This window comes from Paroedura picta, chromosome 8 (assembly GCF_049243985.1).
Source record: "Paroedura picta isolate Pp20150507F chromosome 8, Ppicta_v3.0, whole genome shotgun sequence".
Classification (NCBI taxonomy): domain Eukaryota; kingdom Metazoa; phylum Chordata; class Lepidosauria; order Squamata; family Gekkonidae; genus Paroedura; species Paroedura picta.
Genome location: NC_135376.1, coordinates 68,680,522 through 68,693,138, shown reverse-complemented (window position 1 = coordinate 68,693,138; position 12,617 = coordinate 68,680,522).

Genomic DNA, 12,617 nt, shown 5'->3' with positions numbered 1-12,617 from the left:
TTCTTTCATCTGGGAAAGGTCACCTCCTCCGGGTACCCTGGGCTACAGACCTGTGGTCCTCACATGTTCTAAGTGGATTGATGTGACAGTGGCTTGCATCTCCACCCTCTTTGCAAGAGTACTTAAAGCCTCACTCTGTCTCCAGTCTTTTCTGGGACAACATCTGAGCTCTCTGCACTGTTGACTCTGGTCCCAATCATTCCTGGCAATGACTTAGGGAACTGCAGCTTCATATGTTCATATGGCATTCAGACACTAGAAGAACTGGATTCCTGCAAAACAAAATTAGCCTGGTTACTAAAGGCACATGAGCTTACAGCCATCATTCTCAGCATTTCCAATAAGGGATATTATATATTTTTTCTTCAGATTTCTAATGAATGAAGGCTAGCAATATCCATGCATGAAGACACTATTAGGAGCTGTTGGAATGATTCCCCCAACCCCCGCCACTCTCAAATTAGATGCAAAATATTGCAACCCATCTCAGAGTGGTGATCAAATGAACAATGCAGTGACATTGAGAAGCTCCAGGGCCAGAAGCTGCTCAAGAAAGATATAGTAGAACATCAGCACCCTGGGGGGAAGATGTATAATTCTAACAGATTAGGCCTCTGATTGCCAGAATACAGATTAGGAAAACACAGGGCCCAGAAAGAAACCCCCTGGGGAATGTCAGAATTTAATATTAAGTTAAAAGAAAGGGGAGGGAAGCCTAAGATCACAAAGCTGACTACTGTGCATCAGGGTTAAAACAAAATGAGGCCAGGGTCTCACAACTAGTAAACCATAGCTAGCCAAGCTTGCTCAGTGTTCAAAGGCAGCAAATCAGTGTTCAAAGGCAGCAACTTTCTGCAAAAGAGCAGGAAGATGGACAGATCCTGTGCAGTCCTAAAAAGAACAATACATTTCCAAACCCATTTGTTGCAATGAAATCAGAAGGGTGTAACTTTGTTTAGGACTGAACTGCAAAAGTATGTTGTTTAGTGGCTTTAGTATCATTCTGGGGATTGCTGTAAGGTCTGATTTCCTGTCTAGCATTAGAACAAGCATGCATCAAAAAGAGGTGGTTTAACAGCCCAAATCCTGGCAGACCAAGTGTTCATCTTCATAAGTCAATGCACAATGTTTACCTTAGGTCTAATTTATTGCACCCATTTACAATATTTAATGTCTTTGTTACTATCATTTTGATAATATCATTCATACACTACATGTTGGCATCTAGTTTATCATGCTACTTTATAGGCATTTTAGATATATTGTTAACCACTCCAGGCCTTTAGAATGAGAGTGGATCTACATGCCTTCCGAGGAAAGAGCAGTACTAGGGGGCAGTTGCCACCTGTGGAAGCAGCTGTGTGGGTATAGCTAGTATTGCCAATCTCCAGGTAATGCCTTAAGATCTCCCAGAATTACAGCTCATCTTCAAATTACAGAGATCCATTTCCTTGGAGCAAATGGCTTCTTTGGAGGATGAACTCTATGGCACCCTACAGAGGTTCAGCCCCTCCCAAACCTTCCACAGGCTTCATTCTCAAAATCTCCAGGACTTTCTCCATTCCAGAATTGACAACCCTAGGTTTAGTTGATTGAGTAGTGCACTGTAAACTTTGATGAGAACACCGAGGCATCCCTCATTTACCTGGGTCATGAGGAAATAATCAAACCAGAGGACCCCTTGAGGGATGCCTTTATCCCTGATTCAGAGACCTTGCAGCTATGAAGAAAGGACATGGCATATGTCCTTTGAGCAATAAAATGCTTGACAAGGAGAAGACTGAGCTGTTCACAATTGATAACTTGGGGCTTGGATGCACAGACAGAGGAGTCCTGACTCTTTTGCTTCTCAACAATGGCATTAGGTATAGAAGGGATATGCACACTGGCACTGCAGGGTCCTTAATCTATGTAAAATTAAATACCACTGACCCCTTTTGATTATCCTAGCTAACTGTTGGCTCTATGTATTACATATCTTTCTGCAATCATGTATTTGTAGTTGCTGTGAGCAGGGATAGTTGTGTCAGCTTATCTCTAGAGTATCTTCATTCTGGTCTTATATTGGCCCTGTACAAAGATTTACAAATTATAGAAAAACATTAGATTAGCAAAATGGCTGTTGACTGCAGAAGTCTGTGAGTCATCACTGGATGAGGACTGAGAGGCTATTGGCATCCTATATTAACTTGGGGCTAGGAGGCTACAGTTGTGGATGCAGCTTTGTAGTTAACTTGTGACTTCTTTCTGCCAATGTGACTGGACTGCCCAAATTAACCCATGAATCACTAGACTGTTTGACCTTGAATTCCACCTGTCCCTTTGGTGTTCTTTCTTTGGATGGTGACTTTTCCTGTTTTCCAGTCATCTTGTTCTTCCTCCCATGCTTCCTTCCAGCAGACAGTTGAAATGTGAAACCAGTACAGTAGATAGCTGACGGTCCATCCAGTCGCCTTATGGAAATAAACTACCAACTCTCTCAGCATAGACATGTACACAAAGGTCTATAGGAATCCTTTAGTAGCCCAATTGTCTGTCAAGGTTGGTAATGGTGGCAAAAGAAGCACTATGTAGGTATAAACTGTCACAGAATGACTTGGTCAGAATTACTTGTTGCTCAGGCTAAAGAGGCTAAATGACCTTTTGTGCACGGCGGCAGCTTCCCTGCACTGCCGCCGTGCCATTGTGGCAGGGCACGATGCCCGTTTCCTGTGTACGCATGGGAGCAGGGCATGCTGGGTTGCCCCAGGGTAGCGTGCGTGCGTGCTTTACACCGGGGCTAGGAGGGCCGGATTGCTGCCGGCTGAGGTAAGTGAAGCAGCGTGGGTGGGGGAGGTGGGGAGGGGCCAGGACGCCTCCACACACACTGGTGGGGCCAGGGGGTTGCCCTTGCCAGCTCCATGGCTCCACAGGGGTGTGCGGTGTCCCTTAAGGGATACCGCAGGTCAAGGCTGGGTGGGCCGACAGGGCTGGTGCTGGCGATTATGCACAGTGCTGGCCCACCACAGCCCTGGCTTACCCAGGAAGCTACAGAAGATCCCTGCTTAACGCGGGTCTTCTGTAGCCCTGGGCCGGGAGGCGCCCACGCTGGCGGGGGCAGCGAGCGTTATTGGGGATTTTCCCTGAAATGCTGCTGCCGCCAGCGCGGTCATTATGGCCTGTGCATAATGGGCCAATCAGAGTATAACATTTTGTAGAGGCAAAGCTACAGATTTCATTGTGGCTTCTCAAACCTGGGGAATTAAAAGCTACAGTTTGGCCCTAGGGTTTGCACAGCCGAAAGTAGGGCAGTATCTTTCTTCTATGATGATATACTGAGAAAGGGAACTTGTCTAGTGGCCACAATTCTTGGTCTGAGACCTGGATCTTTACAACTGATAATACTTTAACTGATCTTGTTACCTTAACATGGTGATAAAAATACTCTTTGATGTTTCAAGATTGTATTATGAAATACCACTAGTCACCCTAAGAAAGCAAAGGAGGTAGAGGAAAAGAAATTGGAAGACGAAGCAGGAATTCAATATGTGATCTATTTTCACAGCTCTTTTGCAGCTTTCCTTTTAGGGAAGAAGTTAAACTTGATTTAAATAGAAAAAAAGAGGGGGAGCATCATGTGAACTCAGGGATACATAAAATAAAGAGCCAGTGTGTAGTGTGATAGTTGGAGTGTCAAAATAGAATCTGCGAGATTTGAATCCCCACTCTGTCGTGAAAGCTCAGTGGGTGACCTTGGACCAGGCTCATGCTCTCAGCCTAGCCTCCCTCACTGAGTTTTTGTGAGGATAAAATGAAGGGAAGATGAACGATGTAAAGCTACTTTGAGCCCACCTCAGGAAGAAATAAAGCAAATAAATGGAGTTGTGCAGTTGGCTTGTTCTCAAATTAGCCAAGGTCCGAATCTCGTGAGCAGCAGGTGCAACATCCTACAAGGCTGCTTTTGAAAATTTGGGGGAGGTTACCACTCAGATCCCACTGGGCATGACTAAACTCTTTGGGTCCCAATGTAAGTAATCATCAAATAAAATGAAAAAATTGTACCAATTAGTAAATTGGGTGGGACAGCATTTGAAGAATGGTTTCAAGGTTTGTATTTGACAGTTACTTCAGAAGGATTTCTAGTGAGGGTAGAGCATGGGCCATTTCAAGAGATCTGTGAAAATAACAGCAGGTTTTAAATGTTGACAGTCCAAGATAAGCACTTGACTTACATGCCTCACAACAGGAGAATCAGCAGCTTAAAAAGGTGCAGGAACAAAGGTCTAAGAATAGCAGCTTGGTAAATAAAAATTGAACAAACTATGGGTTGGATCCTGTGTAAAATCCTTACTAATAGAATAAAGGTCAGTCAGTGGAGCAGGATTGTTCTAACTCCTTTTCCCCACCCCAGTCCAAAATGCTCCCCACATACTGTGCTACTTCTGGGGAACAGAGACCCATAGGGAGAGCATGAGAGGGGAATATAAGTCTGCCATAGAAGGGAGGGGATCTGCAAAGCCCCCCTTCCACAAGCATATAGGAACTATACTTCACCTAGCCTGGTGATGCCAGCCCTCTTGTCATTGGAGTTGCCATGGGAGGTGTTGGCAGCTCAAAGTTGGGGGGCAGGGTCATGGCCACCTACTGTGGCTTGTGTGAGTCCAGCAGAAGGTCCAGCCTCAGACAATAAATATAAGTAACAAGCAAAGCTGAAGGCTGGGGGAAGGGGAGGTAAAACAGCTAGTTGGAGATTAGGAAGGATACAGAGAACGTGGAATAAATATGGGGGCTACCCGGACCTTACATCATTGAAGGAGATGCAGGAGGAAATTATGTGACCCATGCAAATTCTTATGGGTTCCCATTTTTGTGTGTATAAATGATCACACTAGAATATGAAAGTCTGAATTGTTTACCTGCTGCTTTAAATTCATGTGATGCTAAACAGAATTTAGATTTTTTTTAGCTTATTTGAATGTATTTGGAGAGGAGATCAGGGAATCATAAAGGTTTTTTTTTAAAATGCTATTCATTTTCATATATTCATCTGCTCTGTTTCTAACACAGACTAACAGACCATAATATTTAGTACCAGAAGCATTCTAGTCTAACAGATCCTTAAGCTATTAAATTATATCCTTGGCCTTTTGGTATCCCATGATTCTTTATATTTTATTTAAAATTAAAGTCAGGAATGTCAAGCATTATTTCTGATCTGAATAATTATCTCTTCCCCCCTTAAGAGTTCTTGCAAAACTGACATTTTGAAAACCAGAAACTACATTTTTGAGTTTTAGTGTTTACATTAAAGATTATTTTATGACTGAAAGAAAATTGGTAGGTGATCTTTGCATGCAAATGTTTCATTAGCAACTACAGAGTGGGCTGAAAACAATCAAAAGACTTATGGGTAAATGAAATAGTCTATCACATTCTAGAAGTTTAATGATTCCAGAGCATCCATAATGGAAAATAATGATTCTTCATTCCAGGGAAAGGGGTGTCCTTGATGAACTCATTGTCTGTATATTTAATGTGCTGTTTGTGAGTAGATCCTGAAAGCTCCAAATTAAAGTTAAAACTCAGTGTATAGTATCATGCTAAGAGCATTTCTATGAATACAGATATGTATAGCTATATATATACCCATACCTATATATAGATGTGTGTGTGTGTGTCTGTCTGTATGTATGTACTGTATTTGCCGGTGTATAAGACGGCTGGGCGTATAAGACGACCCCCCAATATTTCCACGCAAAATATAGAGTTTGTTACATTACATTACAGTACTATGGGCCACTATGGGCAGCTATGTCTATCCCAACTGAAGTGCAACCGGCATATAGGACGATCCCCCCACTTGGAGGCATGTTTTTCAGGGGGAAGAGTAGTCTTATACGCCAGCAAATACTGCATGTATGTATGTATGTATGTATGTATGTATGTATGTATGTATGTATGTATGTATGTATGTATGTATGTATGTATGTATGTATGTATGTATGTATATACACACACATACATACACATACAACCAGGGCCAGGACCTTCTTGGTGGAATGAGTTCCTGGAGGAGCCATGGGCCCTGCAGGAACTACCACAGTTCCAAAGGACCTGTAAGGGCCAATGAGTCTACTGAACATCATTAATAGGGGCCCTCCTCTGTACTCTTCTGCCATACTGGACTGATTAGTGAGCAGACCAACTGATTACTGTATTTGTAAGGATTTAAACTTTGTTTTATTCTTATTAATGAGTTGAATTGTTTTACTGAATTGTTGTAAACCACCTTATGATGGCTATGCTGAGAGGGGCAGTTACAGAAACTGAATAATAAATAAATAAATAAATAATAAGATCCACATCCCTTCTGCAGTTTTGAAGGGAACCTATGATTTAACTTTTTAGAAGGAAGTTTGTCCTACAGAGTAAATGTCTTTACAGGGGATCAATGCAATCACAGTGTTGCAACTGTGCAGTCTCATTAATTTCAACAGAACTTCTTTGACTGGGGTGGGAGAGGGGGAAGCAGAGAAGTAGAATCTTTTTCAATCCCTTTTGGTAAAAGCAACAGGAAATTCCTCCTGATAGACACTTAAATCTATTGATTCAGACCAAAAATATTATGTACTTGAAATGGACCCATTGTAGCACTTCTTGGCTCTGGTACAATGACCATAAAGAGAATCAAAATGCTGCACTGATCCTGTCAATGTGTCTGTTAAAACATTAGCATGTTGCACATGATGAATGAACTATCCAAAATCAAAGAATATGAAAATTCTACTCATCTGAATGTTTTATTTATAATTACCTGCTGTGAAAACTCAGGGATTAAGCCATCGGATACGCAGCCCTTGACTTGGGTGGAGTACACAAGGAATACTACCACTTTATGTACCCAGTACCAAAGTTTTACTCCCTCAAAATATGTGAAGTAAAATAGTGATGGTTTAATGATGCAAATTCTGTGACAACAAGATGCTGAAAAAGTTTATAGCTGTGGTAAAGGAGATATGAGGTAGATAGGCCAAAATCTTCAAATATTGGAAAGAATCACAAATATTGGAAAGAATCTAGCCTTCACATGTAGCAGAATTGTTGTAAATATGGTGGCAAAACCTGAGGTGGTAGAATGGACTCACCACTTTGATGAAGGCCAATTTTGAATGCTTTCATCTCCCTGGAAGTAAAAAGCAGCACAACAGGCAGCAGACAAAGATTACATCTTCTCCCCTGATATGATGGGGTTTTTCTTTATTGGAAGAATGTTCATAAAATGGAGTGTTTGACATAACATTCCTCACTGCAGTTTGAAGTGGCATAATCAGTTCTACTACCTCAGATATTTGCCATATTAGTACTGCTGAATGCACAGCTTGGATGAAGGAAAATAACTGTTCATAACTTCCCACAGTGCGATAAAACAATGATCGGGTACCAGAGTCTGGAAACTGTGCTAGCATTCTGCGGTTTAAATGTCAGAAAGGAACTGCTAACTTTAAAATGATGAGACACTCTGTGCAACTTCATTAGTTGTAGGTTTTTCTAATCAATAGATAGGTTCTATTTAAAGCATCTCGTTCTCTTCTGCTTCAGAACAGGAGATTGAATTCCAAGATGCTTCATGGGATAAGATGGTGTGATGGACAGAGCTTAGAAAATAAGGTTTTAAGTGCTGAAACAACAGCAATAGTTAATGAAGGGTTAAAAATCTTCAATAGGCAGACAGAGACAGATTCACAGGCTGCTCTGAGTTCTCTGATTGGCCAGCAATAGCTGAGTGGGAGTTGATATTTGGGTTGTGTTCTGGAGGGAATTGAGGGCAAAAGAAGAAGGGGAGCGATTGAGGGCAAAAGAAGAAGGGGATGACAGAGAATGAGGTAGCTGGATGGAACACTGAAGCAGTCGGTGCAAATTTAAACGGACTTTGAGGAATGGTAGAGGGCAGGATGGCCTGGAGGATCATTGTCCATGGGGTCGCGATGGGTCGGACACGACTTTGCACCTAACAACTGGAGGGAAGGTATTCTGACAATGGTTTAATAGTGACAGCTAAGCCACACAGTCTGAGCAACAAGGGCAGTCATTGGCAGCGAGAATTTGGGTAGTGAGGTGTTAACTCCCAAATTAGGCCAAACTGGAAGGAGAATCCTTTATGTAAAAGAAGGAGTATCCCATTGTTGTATTCTGTTGTTATGTATTTTGTACTGGCCACTGACTGTAATAAACACATCTATCTAAAAAAGAAAGGTTTTCACCTTCCTCAAAAGTTCAAGGGCTGAGTAAAGCCAAAACGATGTAATAGTGACAGAGTGGGACAGTGAGCTTAATTTTTAGAACAAAAACAAGTCATGCTACTAGGCTAGGTCATTCTCTGAGGGAACAATATTTCATTTTGGAGGGAAAATTTACTTCTGAGTGGGAAAATGTATAGAGGTGACCATCATTGATAGGATCCTCAAAATCAAGCAGAACAGTTTAGTCATTTCTAGGAGTGCACAGTACTTTCCCCTGTTGTTTTTGTTTAATTTTAAATGTTCATTTCTTAGTTGTTTGAAATATTTACATACCCCACTACATATAGCATGCCTGAAGTAATATTTAGTCCTTCTATTTGGGTTATTGTTTCTATTCGTTTTGAAGGGAAACACATTTCCTTTCAAGTGATAACTTTTGTTTTCCATCCAATTGGGACAAAGTTTTCAGGAATTGTGCCTCTCCGCTGTGGAATCCTGCCTGCCAAATAGGCAGGAGGAAGGGCTGTAATTTTAAAGGCAGAGCAAGAGACATTTGGCAACTGAAACAACAGAAAGCATGACAGATCTTGGATAAATAATGTATAAATAATAAAATGATGCCCAGCACCATAGTAAGCAGCATGATGGTGCCATCTCTGTATCGAGCATGTGGGGGTCAGATGGAGATGAATCTGCGAGAGCCAACTCTTTGACACTGGTGTTTGAATTCTTTCTCTTTTCCTCTTGGCTCAGCTTGAGTAGACTTTAAAGTGCCATGATTGAATCTCCATGTAGCTTTTATTTTCTCTAAAAGCAAGTTTATGTGGGGGACTAATATGAATCAAGGCACGGGGGCAAAGGGAATCTAAAGATCTCCTAGTCCCAGATAAAAGAGGTCTCAGATTCTCATTGTAGTATGCCAGCGCAACTACAACTTTTGGGGTTAAGTCTTCCTGAATTTATTAACAAAACAAGTTTCCATCCAACTCTTCTTCATTACCACCATGTCGACTGTGCTCTACGGTATTCACCAGCTGTGTGCTGGTGTCTCTTCTTGTTCCAGGAGTGTCTCCATGTCACAATTCTGTGTATGATAAAGACTATTTTCATGTCTGGGGAGGGAGGGATGCATTAAAGGAAGAATTGTTAAGGATGGATGAGTGGTGATTTCCACAGATTACTCCCTCCCTCAGTAGACCTCAGACTTGTCTGTGGCAGATTATCTGTATGTATATCTACTCATTATTAATCACAGAACTACTACCTTAATTTTTTCCGGTACTGCTAAATCAACAGAGTAATGATGCACCTTACCTTTTTGTTTGTTTTACTTTTCTACATTGTTGGTTATTTTAGTGTATTTGTTGAATACATTACAATGGAAAAGTGTGCCTTCCTCTCTCTGATATTTTTGTGCATTGGTTTAGAGCCCGCTTGGTGTTATGGTTAGGAGTGTTGACTTCTAATCTGGCAAGCCAGGGCTGAGTCCCCGCTCCTCCACATGCAGTCAACTGGGTGACCTTGGGCTCACCACAGCACGGATTAAGCAATACTGACCAAGCAGTAATATCAGGGCTCCCAGCCTCTCTTACCTCACAGGGTGTTTGATGTGGAGAAACGAAAGAGAAGGAGATTGTAAGCTGCTTTGAGATTCCTTCTGGTAGAGAAAAGCAGTGTATGCATGGCAGTGGCCCGGTGCGGCCACTGCCAGAGTGTTGCTGCCGAGCAGCACGTTCCGCTGTTTACAGGGGATGCATTAAAGCAGTGCAAGCTAGCATGCCGCTTTCTGCATCCCCGTGGGGGACACATTTTAGCAATGGACCAGCTCTATGCTGAAATACATCCCCCCCAAGGAATGCTTTTGCAGCAGAATGGTTCTGCTGCAGGGGGGAGGGGGGCCAGCCAGCAGATGCCATCCAGCAGGTTGGGACCAGGAAGGGGCCAGGATGGCAGCAACATCATGAGTAATCGGGGATTAGCCCCATTGCCATGCTACTGCCAGCCCAGCTGTTCCTCCCAATGCATAATCGGTCTATAAGAACCAACTCTTCTCCTTCTCCTTCTTCTTAGTCTCATGGAGTCCCTGCGCCTCAGTTAGGACTGCAGCGTGCATGATATCCCTTGACCTGAAGCTAGTTGCTTCTATCCCTCTATCTCCTTGCTAATAAATGGATGTGGCATGTACACATTTTGGCTGTGTGTGACTATTCTGTTTCTGACATGCAAGTATAACCTTCAAGAACTAATTGGTGTAATCCAATAGGGGTTGAGTCAATGAATAAAGGCCACCAGTTTAAGGAGTTCCTTGCTTACTGGGGAGCTGTATAAAATGCTGAGCTCCTAACACCTTATATAAGGAAATTGAAATTTATATATGTGAAATATTAGCTGGAAGAGGAGGTAAATTTAGAATGACAGGTATGATCAGGTATGAGACTGGCTCATGAGTTGTCCAGTTATTCCTCTTGTATGCCACAGGAGTGCATTGGAAGAAGCTCTCATTAGGAATGGAGAAGCTGGCTTTTTGCTTACCCCACCATCCTCCACATGCAGCCAGCTGGGTTGCCTGGGATGACTCAGTCCTGTTAGAGCTGTTCTCACAGAATAGTTCTGTCAGAGCTCTCTCAGCCCCACCTATTTCACAGGGCATCTGTTGTGAAGAGAGGAAGCAAAGGCAATTGTAAGTCACTTTGAGACACCTTAGGGTAGTGAAAAGTGGGCTATAAAAATCAACTAGTCTTCTAGTCATGTAGACTGTATAGTTTGCATGTTTCCAGTTACATCTGTATTTTGACTATCTTTATTGGAGAGTTCCTGCAATACAGAAACAAAAAAACTTAATTTAAATTTGTCTTGTAAGTTTTGTTCCAGTTAGCCCCTTAAAATCAACAAGGACAGAGGTTATAAAAGTTATGGGGAATACCACAGTCATAAATTTTCATGGGCTTTGCCCCACTTTGCCCCACACATGCCATAAACGCTAGTGGCCATGTAGTCATGGGCATGTGAAGGAATCAAGCCAGGGGGCACTATGATCGAAGGCCCTCATTCCAGTTCCTTTTTTCTTTATAGTCAATCATGTTTTGGTGCATAATCTGAGTGCAGTATTTTAAAAGTCTCGTTGATGCTCGGTGTGTTACAATGTATGCACAACACAACTTAATGAGAGAGCGCTTGAGAGATAGAGGGAGAGAGCAGGGAGGTGGGGGTGGGTGGGAAGGAGAACCTCGAGCTCAGTTGAATGATCACTTGGCAGCAGAGGTTATTTTAATAGATGCATCTCTTTCAGCTAAGCTTTCACCATCTGTTCTGGCTCCTAACTATAAATGCAAAAGCAACATAATTCACAAGCGTACCATAAAAAAGGGAAATATAATTGATTAAATGATCTCTGTGCATATGTATGCATTGGTTATTTGGCATAGATATTTTTGCTCTTTAGATTTGACACATAAATTGGGGTACTGTATGGGGCTCTTTTATAACAAAGAATGCACTAAAGTATTTGGGAAGATGATGGGACAAAGTTGCAACTATAATGAGAAACATTTTGCAGAAAGCAAATATAGCAATAACTAACTGTTCATGTGAACTTTGATGTTAGAAAGGCATCATGTACAAACATCAGAGAGATGCCAAAGCTAGTTCAATTCCATTGTGATAGTATGAAACCAGTGGATGGCAGTTGAAAGAAACCATCCCTCTATTTTTCCATTTGACTGTTTATGTATATATATATTTAAAATGCACATAATCAGCCAAACATTTTGTGTTCCACTGATATCAAAAGTAGAAACAGACATATAACTTTCAGATTTTTATCACCTTGATTTAAGAATGCTTAATTTTGCATAGATTGAGTCTATTATTTCCTTCAATGTTAAGGCTTAATGGCAGTTAGGTAGTGTTACCCCAAATGCCCTCAGTCTATGGAGGAGAATAAGCTGTGCGAGAGGGGGTTAATCTAGCAAGCTCAAAAACTCTGGAATGTGCTCCCTCTCCCTTTCCCAATGCTGCTTTCCTGTCTTTACCTCAAATAAAATAGACGAGAAAGCTCTCTTGAAAAAAAATGCACATATTATGGCAGCTTGGTATCGCCTACTCAGATCACCATAATTAGTTTATATCTATTGTACCTCTATAGGAGCCTCTTGTGGCGCAGAGTGGTAAGGCAGCTGTCTGAAAGCTTTGCCCATGAGTCTGGGAGTTCAATCCCAGCAGCCGGCTCAAGGTTGACTCAGCCTTCCATCCTTCCGAGGTCGGTAAAATGAGTACCCAGCTTGCTGCTGGGGGGTAAACGGTAATGACTGGGGAAGGCACTGTCAAACCACCCCGTATTGAGTCTGCCATGAAAACGCTAGAGGGCGTCACCCCAAGGGTCAGACATGACCCGGTGCT